A 16436-nucleotide genomic window follows, 5' to 3' on the forward strand; every position below is an offset into this window, starting at 1 on the left:
CTATCCATTGCTAATTGAGGAGAGGCTAAGCTTGGTGTATTCAACCATCCCTGCCAGATTAATTGAAACTTAGGTAAAGCTTTTGGATGACAATAAGCAAGTTGATCACGCAATAGTAAGGAGTTTACATAATCTACCCATTGTTTTACTGTCGGGATAGTGGAGGCCATCCAGTATCTTGCAATCATCTTACGAGCCAGGTACAAGAGGCGAGATATCATTATATATGTATCTGGTTGATACAGTTCAGAGTTCAAAGCACCCAATAGGCAAATCAGAGGTTGAGTAGGTATGGTAACTTGGGCTACTAATGAAATAGTTCGTACTACCTGGGTCCAGTAACGTCTACGTTTTGGACACCTCCAAATCAGATGTATGAAATCCCCTCAATGAGACTGCACATGCTCAGTTTGGTGTGTATTGCTTGAGAGTTTTTTGTTTTTGGGAGGGTGCATGTGATCAGACAGGGCCAATCAGCACTGTACAGATAGAGGGTCAGGGGTCCTGCAGCCTTATAGGGCAGTTGGAGGAGAATGAAAACTCCTCCTACAGGTTTGAATCAGTGCTTGGCTGTACTGATATAAGTCACAAGACTGCTATAAACTGCTGATGAGAAACAGTATTTAGCAGTTTATATTTACTAAAATAATTGCATTTCCATGTTCTGTGTACTGTGGGAAACCAGATATAGTGAAAGCAGGTTCCTGGGTTTAGTAACACTTTAAAGTAATTGTAAACGATCACCTTACAAAACTACCCACTGAGTTTAAAATAGAAATGAAAGGCAAAAACATATCTGTATAATTATAAAAAAACAAATACATTTTTCCCCTTTTTTATAAGTGATCACATTCCCTCTGTTTTCAGCTGCATAAGAACTGTGGGAGGAAAAGCAACAGCACACTGAGCTTCCCAGTAGAAGGCTGTGCGGGGTGGTGGGGGCGTTCAGAACAAGTCTGATTGCTAGAGCAGAGCAGACTGAATTCCCAGCATAGCTAGAGATCTGACCACAGTGGGGGCTATTTACTAAAGCTGGAGAGTGCAATCTCTGCAAATAAATCAATAAGCTTTCAGGTTTAGTGAAATTAGAAGCTGATTGGCTACCATTCACAGCTGCACCAGACTTTGAGTACACCAGCTTTAGTACTGTAAATCTCTCCCAGTGTGTTCTACTGCTCAGTGTGGTCAGTTTGGCTACCATTCACAGCTGCACCAGACTTTGAGTGCACCAGCTTTAGTACTGTAAATCTCTCCCAGTGTGTTCTACTGCTCAGTGTGGTCAGTTGTGATAAGAAAGTAGCAGGACTGTCAGGAACACCAGGGATTTCACAAATAGGAAGCAATACAAGGAGAAAAGGATAATTTTTCACACAAGTACATGGAACAGAAGGCACATAGCAGGAATTTGAAATGTTTGGTGCACATATTCTTTAATGTACAACTTCACCTTAGATAGTAAACAACTGATCAACATGTTGGAAAATGCGCAGTTTAATGATGATGTGATTCTGGCCACTGTTGACGTAGAGTCGCTTTACACGAACATTGGCCAGGATGAGGTTTTGAGAGCTGTGCAATGGACCTTAAGGGAGAGGTCAAAGCTAAAAGCTGACCAGCAAATTTTTTCCAGTAGAGATTTTAATGTTAGCTATGGGTAGCAACTATTTTTGGCACAGTGTGTCATACCACGAACAACATAACGGTTTTGCCAATGGGCAAAGTATGCGTCCAGTGTGGCAAACATTTTCCTTAGTAAATGGGAACACGAAGATATTTGGGAAGCCAAGGAGGTAATTAGTTATGTATAAAAGGTATATAGATGACGTATTCATAATCGGGGGGGGCTTATGAAGAAAGTCTAAAGAAGTTTTTAGAGGATATCAACATCAATGCCTATAAGGCTTGTGACTGTAAGCGGATTAACTTTATAGGTCTGACGATATACAAAAAAGAAAATAGACTTTACACTAAGACCGTCTTCAAATCCACAGATCGGAATGGTTACATTCTGACACATGGTTGTCATCATTCGCAGTAAATAAGAGGAATACCGAAGGGACAATTGATGCGACTGCATCACAACTGTAAAGAGGAAGTTGAATTCAGCCATCAAGCTGATGTACTTATAGATAGATTTAGGGACAAAGGTTATAAGAATCAAACTTTACAGGAGGTCAAACAGAAAGTCACTAACCTGGATAGAACAACACTGTTGGAAGATAAAGATAGAGGGGAGAAGGATCATAATATGATCTTCCTCATATATTATAATAATTAATTACAAGGAAATGGAAAAGATCATACGCAGACACTGGCTAATCTTGCCTGTGGGATGACAAGCTGATAAATATTTTACCTACTCAGCCAAGATTTGTGTACCGCAGGGCACCAAATTTGAGGGATAGACTGGTGCTAAATGTACCAGACCCTCCAAAAAAGTTGGTAACCTTTATGGATCACAAGGGATTTTACACCTGTAGGAGATGTAAACCATGTAAGACGGTAAGGGACAGAAGGAGAAAAACAATGTCCTTTCAATCGAATGTCACCCTTAAGCAATATCCCATTAAGAAGCTCATAACCTGCCAGAGCAGACATGTCACCTACCTCCTTTCTTGTCCGTGTGGCCTCCAATAGGTAGGCTGCACCACAAGGAAATTGGCAGTGAGATTGGTTGATCACCTCAATAACATCAAAAAAAGGATTTAGGAAGCACAGTGTTTCTAATCATTTTAGGCTCAAACAGAATAGGGACCCCAGCTTACTCACTTTTTCTGCTATAGATAAGATAGACCCTCATGGGAGGGGTAAAAATATGCGGATAGCAGTATCTCAAAATTAGTCCAGATGGATATATGAATTATGTACAATGAACCCTTGAGGTGTGAATATTGATATGGATATTAACTGTTTCATATCTAATTTTTAATTTTTAGTTGGATTCCTAACATCTTATGTCATGTACCGGGCAGAGTTTATAGCATTTTAGGTATGAAGGAATTTTTATGGGGGTTCATCATTCATTTTATAATAGTAGGCCATATATTTAATAATAATGGTATTTTATTAATTCATTCTTATTCATTTTATTAATTCTACATTTTCCTATAGTTGCCCAATTAGGTGTTAATATTCTCCATAACCCACCGCAATCCATATCCACTATGTGAAATAGAATATAATGTGGCTTCTTACCACAGCCACTAAGGGGCTGTAAAGATTCTAATTGCGGCCACTAGGGGGATGTAAGGATGAGGACTAATAAGAATCATGCAAGTGATGAAGGGTATAATGTATTAATTTCAAACATTGCATTCCCTATTGCATTGCTATTATACTAAACCTATTTGTGGGTTTTGATCAGCTATGCTTATTATAGATAAGATTGGTGGAGAGATGTACATAGTTGTTTAAATGCCGCCCCTGCATTTGTGAATGTTTAGGGATGCCAGAGAGTTGGACCTCCAACTTCTGAAGATGTCACGCTGATGATGAAACGCGTCAAGTTGGAATGCACACTGTAACGCTAACTTCCGGTAGGTGGAACGCACGCCGATACCTGGTCGGTTTGGCTCATACGGCTTCCCCCGGGGAGCGGGGGGGGGGGGTTACAAAGGGGAACCTTTTTGCTATTTTTAGCATTTGCCTGTATGCTCAATCTGCTTTCATGAGCTTGTAATACATTTATCAAACAATTTTACGCTATGAGGAGTCCGCTCTCCATTTTTGTACCCCATCGATCTCAGTTCTTTTTGAAGCCTTCAGCCACGGTGGAGAAGGGGGGGGGGTCGGAGGATAAGCTGAAGACCGTGTCCCTTAGTCAAGGAGACCATTAAAGCCTATTTGATCCTATTGCCACATCGTCTGGTGAGTAGGAATTTCTACACTTTTCACACAGGGTGTCACTTCTATCTGGTTGAATTACCCTACTCCAGGGATGTACTACCTTTCACGACAGGAAGAGTGAACTGTTCTGCTTGGAGTTAGAAGTTGTTGTTTTGTTCTATTCTGTCGTCACAGGACATTTATGTGCACATTTCAGGCACAATATACACTTATGTTGGCTTTATTAATGTTTGTTTGGTGCACTTTTTATATCATTGTATGATTTCACTTTAATGTCACATGGTTATTGTGGATTTTCATAAACTTTTTCACTTTTTAAACTTTTTAATTTAGCAAGCGCTGTTATCCACATGGAGTAATATACTCTCTGCGGATTTGTCTTTCATTGCTATATAAGTACCTGTAATAAATAAATAATGGATCAGGTACTAGTAAGTACTAAAGCTTCACTTTCATATACTGTCATTGATCACATTTCTCCTCAACGTATACCTTCTTTTAGTATGGAATGTTATTATATAAGACAGATTTACATTAGGTCATCTCATTCTCCAGGAATGATGTCTTGTTTTTATAGAGAGACAACACCCAGCATACTGAAGCAGTCACCACATAAAATGGCTGTACACCCACTATATCTATTTTAAAGGTCAGACGCAGAAATTTCCTCTTATTATTAGATTTAAACAGCTCGGTACTTTGCTGAAACATAAATCATAAGGTGTGTACCAAACTGTTCTGTCCAGCTGTAGAAACAGCATACGTGTTATATGCGTTCCCATGAAGGCTACATCCTCAAGTTTTTCTAACTTGGAAAACCTTTAGGGACGTTTTATCTACAATCAAACACTTAGTAATAAACCGACAGAACACAATGCATAAAGCTAGGCCAAATATTTTGATGCAGCCAACCAAACCCTCATCACACTGTAGAAAGCTCTCCCCCAGCAATCTTGCAGGAAGGGGCAGGAAATGTCTCTTAAGTAATCTGGTGTGTAAATACATGATAAGGAAAAGCAGAGATTAAAGCAGCAGTACATCTATGCAATGCAAGCAGCTGATCCATAGCAGGGGCTAGACAAATACTGGAGCAATAGTGTGCAATTTACAAACACACACTTTGTTGTCAGCTACGTTCATCAAAGTAGATGTGGAAATATTCACTTTTCATTAAACATATGTCAGACATTATCATAATGCTCTTGTGGGCATTAGAGATGCACCAAAATGAAAGTTTTGGTTTAGAAATCGAAACTTTAGGATGCACTTGGCTGAAACCGAAAATTACAGTTTTGAAAATATATATATATTTTTATATATAATTGCATTCAATTGTATGTTCAACTTTTTCATTATTATTATAAATTTTATTGAATATAAATTTATTGTCGGCCATTATTGGCATCTTTAGCGCAGAAAAAGCTCAAGAAAAATGCATCCCTTTAAATTCTATGTACAGTGGGGGGAGTAAATATTTGATCCCCTGCAGATTTTGTAAGTTTGCCCACTTACAAAGAATTTAAGGGTCTATAATTTTTATCATAGGTATATTTTAAATGATAGAGACAGAATAATAACCACAAAAACAAAAAAAGCATGATACAAATGTTATAAATTGAGTTGCAGTTCAGTAAGTAAAAAAAGTATTTGATCCCCTACCAACCAACAATAATTCTGGCTCCCACAGACTGGCTACAGTATGATCTCATGTGGTACACAGATTAGTCCTGTCAATTTAAAGCGAAACTTCACTCTCCCAATCAACATTGCTTATTTTTAATCCTCATGCTGCTAGCATTAGTAAATACATAGAAACGTATACAATTTCTACTTGTTTTAAACTTTTTTTTTACATTTCCCTAGTTACTTCCTTGTTTCCTGCCTAGGAAAATTATGTCATACATCCCTGGAGTCTTCAGGAGGGGAGAAGAGGAGGAGGGTTTTTCTCAGCTAAGCACACTCTCCTGCATGCATACTTGAGGTAAGCGCAGAAAGTACAGTAAATGTTACATGAACCATTTGTCCTTACTCAAGATGGCCACGACCAAAATGCTAGGTAATTGTTTTTCAAAGTAATTTCTCATCAAAATAAAACATAGAGACATGGATGGATGGGGGAGTTTGCTTTGAATATTAAAAAAATTAATTAAACAGTGCTTTTTGTTTGTGGTGCTCAGTGCAATGAAAAACCAACCATCATGGGCAAGACCAAAGAATGTCAGGGACAAGATTGTAGACCAGCACAAGGCTAGAATTGGCTACAAGACCATCAGCAAGAAGCTTGGTGAGAAGGAGACAACTGTTGAAGCGATTATTCACAAATGGAAGAAATACAAAAAACCATCAATCGCCCTCGGCCTGGATCTCCATGCAAGGTTTCCCCTCATGGGGTAAGGATGATTATGAGAAAAGTGAGGGATCAGCCCAGAATTACATGGGAGGAGCTTGTGAATGATCTCAAGACCCCAGTCACCAAACAAACCATTGGTAACACAGTACGCCACCCTGGATTTAAATCCTGCAGCACCCACAAGGTACCCCTCCTCAAGAAAACACATGTACAGGCCCGTCTGAAGTTTGGCAATGAACATCGAAATGATTCAAAGAAGGATTGTGCTGTGGTCAGAAGAGACCAAAATTTAGCTCTATGGCCTTAACTCGACTCGCCTTGTTTGGAGGAAGAAAAATGCTGGCTGTGATCCTTAGAACACCATCCTTACAGTCAAGCACGGAGGTGGAAATATAATGCTTTGGGACTGTTTCTCTGCTAAAGGTACAGGCCAACTTTGCCGCATTGAGGGGCCAACGGATGGGGCCATGTATTGTAAAATCTTGGATGAGAACCTTCTTTAGGCCAGAACATGAAGATGGGTATTGGATGGGTCTTCCTACATGACAGTGACTCAAAACATACACCAATGCAACAAAGGAGTGATTCAAGAAGATGCACATTAGAGTCATGGAGTCTCCAGGCCTTAAAGTAGTTGTAAAGCATAAACATTTTTTACCCTAATACATTCCTTGCATTAGGGTAAAAAATGTTTAGGTGTAAGCATCCCCCTTTTACTTACCTGAGCCATGATTTGATCCAGCACTGTGCACGTCTGCAGCTCTTCTCTCCCCTCACTTCCAGGTCTCCCTGGCTTTGCTAGGGCACCGGGAGCCATTGGCTCCCAGTTCTGTCAATCAAAACCAGTGACGAGGGGGTAGGGCCGAGTCCTGCGGTCTGTTGCACTTGACAGAGAGGAGGGGCCCTAAACGCCGGTGGGGGACCCAAAAAGAGGAGGTTTGCGGCTGCTCTGTGCAATTTCATTGTAAGTATAGACATGTTTGTTATTTAAAAAAATAAAAATTACCTTTACAATCACATTAATCCTATAGAAAATCTATGAAGGCAGCTGAAACTTCAAGTTGACAAACGACAGCCAAGAAACCTTAAGGATTTAGAGAAGACCTGTAAGGAAGAGTGGACCAAAATCCCCCGAGATGTTTGGAAACCTGGTAACCAACTACAAGAAACGTCTTACCTCTGTGCTTGCCAACAAGGGTTTCTCCACCATGAACTTTACTCACTGAACTGCAACTTAATTTGTAAAATTTGTATCGTGTTTTTTCTGGATTTTTTGTTGATATTCTGTCTCTATCACCTGTGATAAAATCTATAGACCATTAATTTCTTTGTAAGTGGGCAAACTTACAAAATCTGCAGAGGATCAAATAATTATTTTCCCCGCTGTATGTCTTCACACTGGTCCATTGCGCTTCTGTTATGGTGTTAAAAATCTTGCTTGCTGCATTTTTGGTTAGTTAAAAAAAATGCACCAAAAACGCACCTCCCATGTAACATTTTTATGGGGTTTTTGAGTCACATGACCTTTGAAAAACACACCTTAAGCATGGTAAAATCGCAGCAAAAATGCAAGCATTTTGGGCACCATTATCACCACTTTTTTTTTTATTAGCAAAGCGCAGATAACCTAAAATCTTAGTGTATCTCTAGCTGGCATGCGGCTTAAAGGAAAACCCTGGGCAAACACAATCAGAATACATACATGTTTATTGTCTGTTAACTGTCAAAGGACAGGTAATTTTCTAGAGCCAGTCTTATGATTTTCATACATTTTCCACACTGCACAGTCATAAAGGTGACATATATAGTTCTAAATTAAAGCTGGACTCCAGGATAAGCAAATTTTGTCTAACTATAAAAAGGCATGAACAGTATCTCACAAAAGTGAGTACACCCCCCCCACATTTTTGTAAATATTTTATTATATCTTTTCATGTGACAACAGTGAAGAAATGACACTTTGCTACAATGTAAAGTAGTGAGTGTACAGCTTGTATAACAGTGTAAATTTGCTTTCCCCTCAAAATAACTCAACACACAGCAATTGATGTCTAAACCGCTGACAACAGCAGTGAGTACACCCCTAAGTGAACATGTCCAAATTGGGCCCAATTAGCCATTTTCCCTCCCCAGTGTTATGTGGCTCGTTAGTGTTACAAGGTCTCAGGTGTGAATGGGGAGCAGCTGTGTTAAATTTGGTGTTATCGCTCTCACTCTCTCATACTGGTCACTGGAAGTTCAACATTGCACCTCATGGCAAATAACTCTTTGGGGATCTGGAAAAAAGAATTGTTGCTCTACATAAAGATGGCCTAGGCTATAAGAAGATTGCCAAGACCCTGAAACTGCAGCACGTTGGCCAAGACCATACAGCGGTTTAAAGGACAGGTTCCACTCAGAACAGGCCTCGCCATGGTCGACCAAAGAAGTTGAGTGAACATGCTCAGCATCATATCCAGAGGTTGTCTTTTGGAAATAGACGTATGAGTGCTGCCAGCATTGCTAAAGAGGTTGAAGGGGTGGGGGGTCAGCCTGTCAGTACTCAGACCATACACTGCACACTGCATCAAATTGGTCTGCATGGCTGTCATCCCAGAAGGAAGCCTCTTCTAAAGATGATGCACAAGAAAACCCGCAAACAGTTTGCTGAAGACAAGCAGACTAAGGACATGAATTACTGGAACCATGTCCTGTGGTCTGATGAGACCAAGGTAAACTTATTTGGTTGAGATGGTGTCAAGAGTGTGTGACGGCAACCAGGTGAGGAGTACAAAGACTAGTGTGTCTGGTCTACAGTCAAGCATGGTGGTGGGAATGTCATGGTCTGGTGCTGCATGAGTGCATGGGAGAGCTACAGTTAATTGAGGGAACCATGAATGCCAACATGCACTGTGACATACTGAAGCAGAGCATGATCCCCTCCCTTCGGGACTGGGCCACAGGGCAGTATTCCAATATAATAACGACCCCAAACACACCTCCAAGATGAACACTGCCTTGCTTAAGAAGCAGAGGGTAAGGGTGATGGACTGGCCAAGCATGTTTCCAGACCTAAACCCTAATGAGCATCTGTGGGGCATCCTCAAATGGAATTTGGAGGAGCGCAAGATCTCTAACATCCACCAGCTCCGTGATGTCATCATGGAGGAGTGGAAGAGGACTCCAGTGGCAACCTGTGAAACTCTGATGAGTTCCATGCCCAGGAGGGTTAAGGCAGTGCTGGAAAATAAAGTTGGCCACACAAAATATTGATAATTTGGGCCAAATTTGGACATTTCCACTTAGGGGTGTACTCACTTTTGTTGCCAGCAGTTTAGACATTATTGGCTGTGTGTTGAGCATGCGCCGGTGACATCACCGGCTGCCCAACAAGTGAATATCTCCTAAACGGTACCTGTCACTCGTCAGACTCTGGAAGGATTCCAACTTTACTGTTGGGATCCACCCAGATGCCTGATGCCTGACCAGTAGCTGGCTAAGCCTTTCAGCGTGCTGCTGAGAACTTGAGCCAGCCTTTCCTGTGAGTGCTGGAGGGGGAGAACAGAGAGCAATCACTGATGGTCGCCGACTTCCTGCTCACTACAGACTGAGAACTGAGCAATCAGCGGTCTTTAAGCACTTAGATCTCGGTCTTAGAGACAGCAGGGGACAAATGCAGCATCGGACCAAGGATGAATCCACCTAGTTGGGTATAAATATTTATTTTTTTATAGCCATACTTCTCTTTTAACTACTGTTTAGGAGGTCCTCATTCATAATAGATCCAAACAATGCTGCATATGGGCAGCAATATGATATTGTTTATACGAGTTTCAGTGCTATGAACATAACATTCAGCCTACTAGATCATTTGCTTGGGGGTGAATAGCTGAAGTCAGAACGATAGAACATTGTCTTTAATTAAAATTTCAGACAGGAAGGTGGTTACTGAAAAAATGTATTTCCAGTCTGACAGCTGTCTGTACAGCAGCCAGTCTTTATTTTCCCAGGGTACAGTTATTTTCTTTTTTCAATTTTGTTGCAGTGTGTTTTACTGCAGTAGCTTTAACTACTTAATAAAGAAGTTTCTATATAAAGCCAGCCATAAACGGTTTAAAATTTGGCTGGTTTAGTAGGGATCGGCTGCATTTCAATCCATGTATGGGCATTGTGGTTGTTTAGAAGTTGGTCTAATCATTATGGCTATGTATTTTATATTACCCACTTGCTAAGTGCCCAATAGCAGATTTACTGCTATAGGGCGGCCACGCTATGCAGAATCACATATATGCACTTTCGGGTGGGGGGGGGGGGGGTGCGCTGCTTCTGCTGTGATACGTCCCAGCAGAAGATGATCAGCGGGTGCCGGCCAATGGACATCCACCGGCACCCACTGATCACAGTGGAGAGACACAGAATGGAGCTCTGCCTATGTAAACAAGGCAGTGCTCTGTCCTGATAGGAGGAAGTGATGGATTTTCTTTCCCTGCAAAGCAAGGAATAAATTCCATCCCATCACTTAGTAAAAGCACCACACATAGTACACACAAACACTAGCTAGGCACATATTTAACCCTTTGATCGCTCTAGATGTTTAACCCCTTCCCAGCCAGTTTCATTAGTACAGTGACAGTGCATTTTATTTGGGTACAGTGTTGCATGACCGCGCAATAGTCAGTTAAAATAACGCAGTGGCGTATCACAAAAAATGGCCTTGTCATGAAGGGGGGTAAAGCTTCCGGAGGTCAAGTGGTTACATTTATTAGACCCATCAAGTTAATTGACATTAGGGGTGGGAAAAAAAGAAGAAATAATTTCCCAAGGCTAACCATTGCCAACCAGGTAACATGGTGCTCAACCATAACAACTGGAGCTCACCTGAAAAAACAATACACCCTCAAAGAGGACCAGGTCCTCTAAACTGCAGGAACCTGACCCCTAATTGAATAGGCCTGAATCACTGTCTGTCTGATCCATCTGGAAATGGTCACAGCAGAAGCGGAAAACCCTTTCGGGGTCCAATCATGAGTACAAATAGTGAGTCTGACTCCTTAAAAGACTCTGTAGCTGCCAGGTACAACCTGATTGCCCGAACCACATCCAGGGAGTGCAGAGCAATTTCCTTAGGATGTTTAGGCTTGGGACATAGGGAAGGCAGCACAATGTCTTCATTCAAATGGAAATAAGAGACGACCTTTGGAAAGAACAACGTACAGAGACGAAGAACCATCTTATCTCTTACCCACTGGTAAGGTGAACAACAAGACAACACTGCTAGCTCTGACACCCTGCAGGCAGAAGTAACAGCCACCAAAAAGGTCACCTTCTGCGACAACGTAAGCAGGGGAACCTCCTAATATTTTCGAAGGGAGATTCCCAGAAAACTGACAAACCCAATTTGAGAACCCGCGGCATTATGGAGACCACACTGGAGGAACCAAGTGTCAAGATCCCTGGTAAAAAAGATACGCACCAAGGAATGTGTAGCCAATAGAAGTTGAAAGAAAACCACCAAGGCCGAAACCTGGCCCTTGATGGTACTCAAGGCCAGGCGCTGCTCAATCCCACCGTTGGAGGAAAGCCAATATCCAAAGCCACCGAAAAGGACCGCGAGAGAAGTCCAAAAGACTTACACCACGCAACGTACGTCTTCCAAGTACGATGGTAGATCTTCCTAGAGGTAGATCTTCTAACCTTTAACAGCGTAGGAATCAGCAATTCAGACAAACCTCTATCCTTCAGCACCTGGCTTTCAACAGCCAAGCTGTTAAAACCAGTAACTGTGAAGCAGGATCGAAGATTGGCCCTTGGGACAGCAGATCTTCCCTGAGAGGAAGTCTCCAAGGAGCATCAGTTTGAGAGGGGGAAAGGCATAATCAAACAATACTGACCCCAAGGAGCCACTAATGTGTTGCAGTGTCGGGAAGAGGACCCTGAGACCATGCAACAAACCTCTGGAATGTGTACAGCAGAGAGGGTTGGAACAATCGTTCTGCCCATCTTAGAATGCCGGCTACTTCCCGATCAGCCAGGGCACTTCTTGTCCCCGCATGGGGATTGACATAGGCCACAGGCTTGGCATTGTCTAATTGAATTCGTACCGGACACCCCTGAAGACGAATTGTCCAATGATCCTGAGTGCAGACTCCCTAAGCAAAAGCTGTACTGAGGACGCCTCCCCACACGGACAGGCTGGCATCCGTGGTGACATTCGCCCAGTACAGGGGGAGAAGGATTTCCCTGTCAAAGTGCCACCTCTAGAGACTGTGGATTCTTGTCCCATTTTACCAGACTCTTTTTGCAGAGATTTTGTGTGGAACTGTGCAAACTGAACCACCTCTAAGATAGAAACCATCAGGCCCAGCACCTGCATGCAAGCCCGGAGGCATGACCGTCTGCTGGATAACAGAAGCTGAATTGCCTCCTGCATTTTCTGAACTTTTTCCAGAGAAAGCAACACTCTGGCTGAGGCCTAATCCACCCAGGTAGTCCAGTTTTGTAGACGGAACCAAAGCAGCAAAGCAGACTTCTGAAGGTTCAGAATCCAATCGAACTCCCTCAGAGATCGCAGAGCAATCGCTAAGATGCCCATCAGAGCAGTCGGAGACTCTGCTCACAAAAGAAGATCATCCAGGTACCCCATTACCGTGATCCCCTGCTGACACAACAATGCTAGCACCGGGGCCAACACTTTGTGAAGACCCGAGGAGCGGAGGCGAGACCAAAGGTAAATGCCACAAACTGATAGTGCACCTTGCCCTCGGCAAATTGGAGGAAGCGCTGAAGACTGGCACATATTGGAATGTGAAGGTAGACGTCCTTGATGTCGATAGAAGCGAGAAAATCCCTGAGATGTAGGGATGCCACTACCATGCAGGTGGACCCCATTTGGAACTTCTCTACCCGCACAAGGCAGTTTAGCGCCTTCAGCTCCAGAACTGGATGTACCATGGCTTCCTTCCAGGGGAATGTAGACCAGTTTGAGTAAACCCCTGAAAACATTTCGAAGCTGGAATCGAGACAATCACCCCATGAAGTAACAAGTCTTGCACTGCCCTAAAGTGACCCTGTAAGTGATCTGGGGACAAGGGCAGGTTGCAAGGGAAGAACCTTTTCAGGAAAGAAAAACCAAAACTTGATCTTAAAGCCTGGACCTAATGACTTTGTGGACCCACTTGACCTGTACCAGAGAGGTCCACGGTTCCAGAAATCAGTGAAAACGTGCCCCCATCCCAGATACAGGTGAGGGTGCCCCTTCATGCAGAGGAAGCCTTGTCTGCAGGTCTGGAATAGCACCTCATGGCTTGCAAGACCTTCGGGGGAGGCCCTGAAGGACTTTTATCCCTTGAGGGACAAAAAAAGGCCTCTATTGAGCCGAGAAGAATGGCCAACGTCTACTAATGATGTCATCCAAGGAAAATTCAAACAGGCGATCCCCCACAAAGGGGAGATCAGATAAGGCCTTCTTAGAAGTCTGGTCCACAGACCAGCATTGTCAGCCAGATAAGACGCTGACGGGCCACTGCTTTCACAGACAGCCTAAAATCAAAGGAGCCACATCCAAAGAGGCATCACAGATAAACTGTAGCCCCTGGATCAACTGATGAACCAGCTCCGCAAAGACAGGGGGAAGCCGTTTCCTCTCCTGGTCCCGGTGCAAAGGTTTAACCTACTCGTCAGTTTGCAACATCAGGGCAATAGTAAATACCAGCCTAAGCCAAACCAGCCATAGTGAAACATATGGCAGGCCAGAGCCTCGGCTCTCCTATCAACCAGATCTTTAAAGGCCAAAGACTCCTCAAGTAAGGTAGCTTTATTTAACCTGGAAACGGTGAGTCCACTACAGGTGGGACCGTTCATTTTTTAGGCAGGGAATCCTTATAAGGATACCACATAGCAAAACCGCTCCTGACAGATCACCGCTGGGATGTGGGTGGCTCTCAGCCAGGAGGAACGATGTGACTCAGGCCGAGGCCAGGTCGTATGCACCCTCTTGAGACGTTTAACTCGCAGGCCAGCACCCGTCCAGTGGGGCTATGTTGCGGCCCGCCTAGCACGGAGGTGAGGCCCGCATGCGCTCCCTGGGCAGACTGGGGGGACCCTCTAGATCTAGATTATCCAGTCCGTCGCACATTCCGGCAGTTGATAGTAGATTCTCACAAGAACAAAATAACACGGATAGGAAAAAATCTATTTAAAAGGAAAAAAATTGCCAGGACCAGAGATGCAAGCAAGGAACTAGATCCTTACTCATGACTAGGCAGAAAAAAATTGAGTGCCTATAAGCTGAGTGTGGGTGTATACCCCCTGGGACTGCCCATAGGCGTAGTCAAACTTTTCCTGCCTAGTGTTCTACTCCTGTGAGGGGCAGTATAACCCAATGGTTAAGAAGAATCAGGAGCTGTGTCCATCAATGAACAAAAGAGAAACATCCATCTCTTTGCAGTCTTATTTGCTGTGACAGCACAATTTATTACTTTTTGGGAGCTGCTTCTTTGTTTTGGCCTATACTGCCTTTTTTTTTAAATTCCCTTTGCTTTTTATATTTATACATCTTTGATTTTAATGCACACTGCAAATATGTACATAGAACATGTGTGCAGGCTTCAGCAGATATGTTAGAAGATCTACATTATCTTTATAGCAAATTCTCCCTGCCATTTTGCATTTTCTTTTAAAAAAATCTGGTCCACAGACTTGCATTGGAAGCAGAAGTAACGTACAACTGCAGCAAACTATTCCCTTTGGATTCTTAAAAATTACTTAGCAAGAGAGATATCCATCTATCCTCCAGTGACCTGTATCAACTATTCCTGACAGTGACAGCACTGGGAAAGCAGTACTTGGATTCCTCTTTCTTCTTTAACAAACTATTTATTCATTACATATAACATTAAAAGCAAAACAGTATACACAAAGATTTTTAGGAATTAGGCCCATCCCAGTTCAGGATTACATATTCCAACATATGACAATCGCTTAGGAAAAACGCCTTACAATCTAACCCAAGGCTACAACATGAAGTTGAGAAAATATTGTATCTAGATCTCACAGTAATTGCCTGAAAGTCATGAGAGTCAAAACATGGCCAATCAGTAAGTCAGCCAGGCTCTAAACAAAATAGATATTTTTCCTTAAGTGATCCTTCATTTTAAAAATGTATTTTCAGTCTGAGACTTTATGGATGACTATCAAGCATACCTTATACCCAAATAAGCAGCCATAAGCAGGCACAGTTAAAGAGTATGTAAGCTCATCATTTAATTTTAGTCCCAGCTGTACCATGTACTTGTATGAGATACCATTCTGTTCTCTTTGTATTGCATCCTTTGTGTAAAATCCCTGGTGCTCCTGCCAGTTCCTCTGCTTTCCTATTAAAAACTGGCCACACTAGGCATGAGAGCACACCCTGGTCAGTTCTCTAGCTATGCTGAGAACTCTGTGTGCTCTCCCCCATTGATCAGACATCTTCTGACACCTCCCCAGCTGCACAGCCATTCACTGGGAAAATAAGTGTGCTGTTGTTTCTCCACCCTCACCACTTTATGCAGAGAACAGAAGCTATGTGATCAAATAAAAAAAGGGGGAAAAAAGTATTTAAGATGTTTTTTGTATGTGTGCACAAATGTCTTTCACTTCTATTCAAAACTGTATGGGTTGTTTTACATGGTGAGGGTTCACATATACTTTAAGTATCGGCAATTAAAGTACAACTAAAGGCAAGGTTTTGTACAGAGTGCAGATGGGTTAGAAAACCTGTCAGTTTTTATTGTTTTCTGTGCCCCTTCCAATAGGGACATAGGGATCTGGGGAGGGGTTGGGAGTCCAAGGGATTCCCTTAATTTGTAGGTATTTCCTCTCCCTTCCTGTTTTGGCTATGGGACAGGAAGTGAAGGGAACTCTCACCAATGAGACACAGCTGGCAAAAAATAACCTGACAGGGGTTATAACCCTCCCTTGTTCTGTCCAAAATGAAAAATAAGTTGTGCCTATAGTTCTACTTTAATACTCAGTAGTATATACAGGTCATTAGTAGTTAGTACCACTTTCTAACACAGTGGTTCTCAACCCCAAGGCCATGGCCCACTACGGGGCCGATGCCATCCTCCTGCTGGACTGTGAGAACCCGGTTTCCTATGCTCACAGAGCCTTGTTAAGTGGCCACTTGCCACCCCATTTATTGGACATCAGTAGTTTCAATACCTTAGTGTAATACTGTGTGTTTCGGTGTGCTGCAATGCATGTGTGTCACATATGTTTA

The 16436-nt window shown here is 42.6% G+C and overlaps 1 protein-coding gene across 8 annotated transcripts in view; it reads right to left on the reverse strand.

Annotated features, from left to right (window-relative positions):
- Nucleotides 1-16436, reverse strand: part of UTRN (utrophin) — a gene marked incomplete at its 3' end in the record, with an annotated part of 1040500 nt that overhangs the window by 832871 nt on the left and 191193 nt on the right. The window lies entirely within an intron of this gene.

The sequence above is a fragment of the Pelophylax lessonae genome (assembly GCF_965119305.1).
Source record: "Pelophylax lessonae genome assembly, chromosome: 3".
Taxonomy (NCBI): domain Eukaryota; kingdom Metazoa; phylum Chordata; class Amphibia; order Anura; family Ranidae; genus Pelophylax; species Pelophylax lessonae.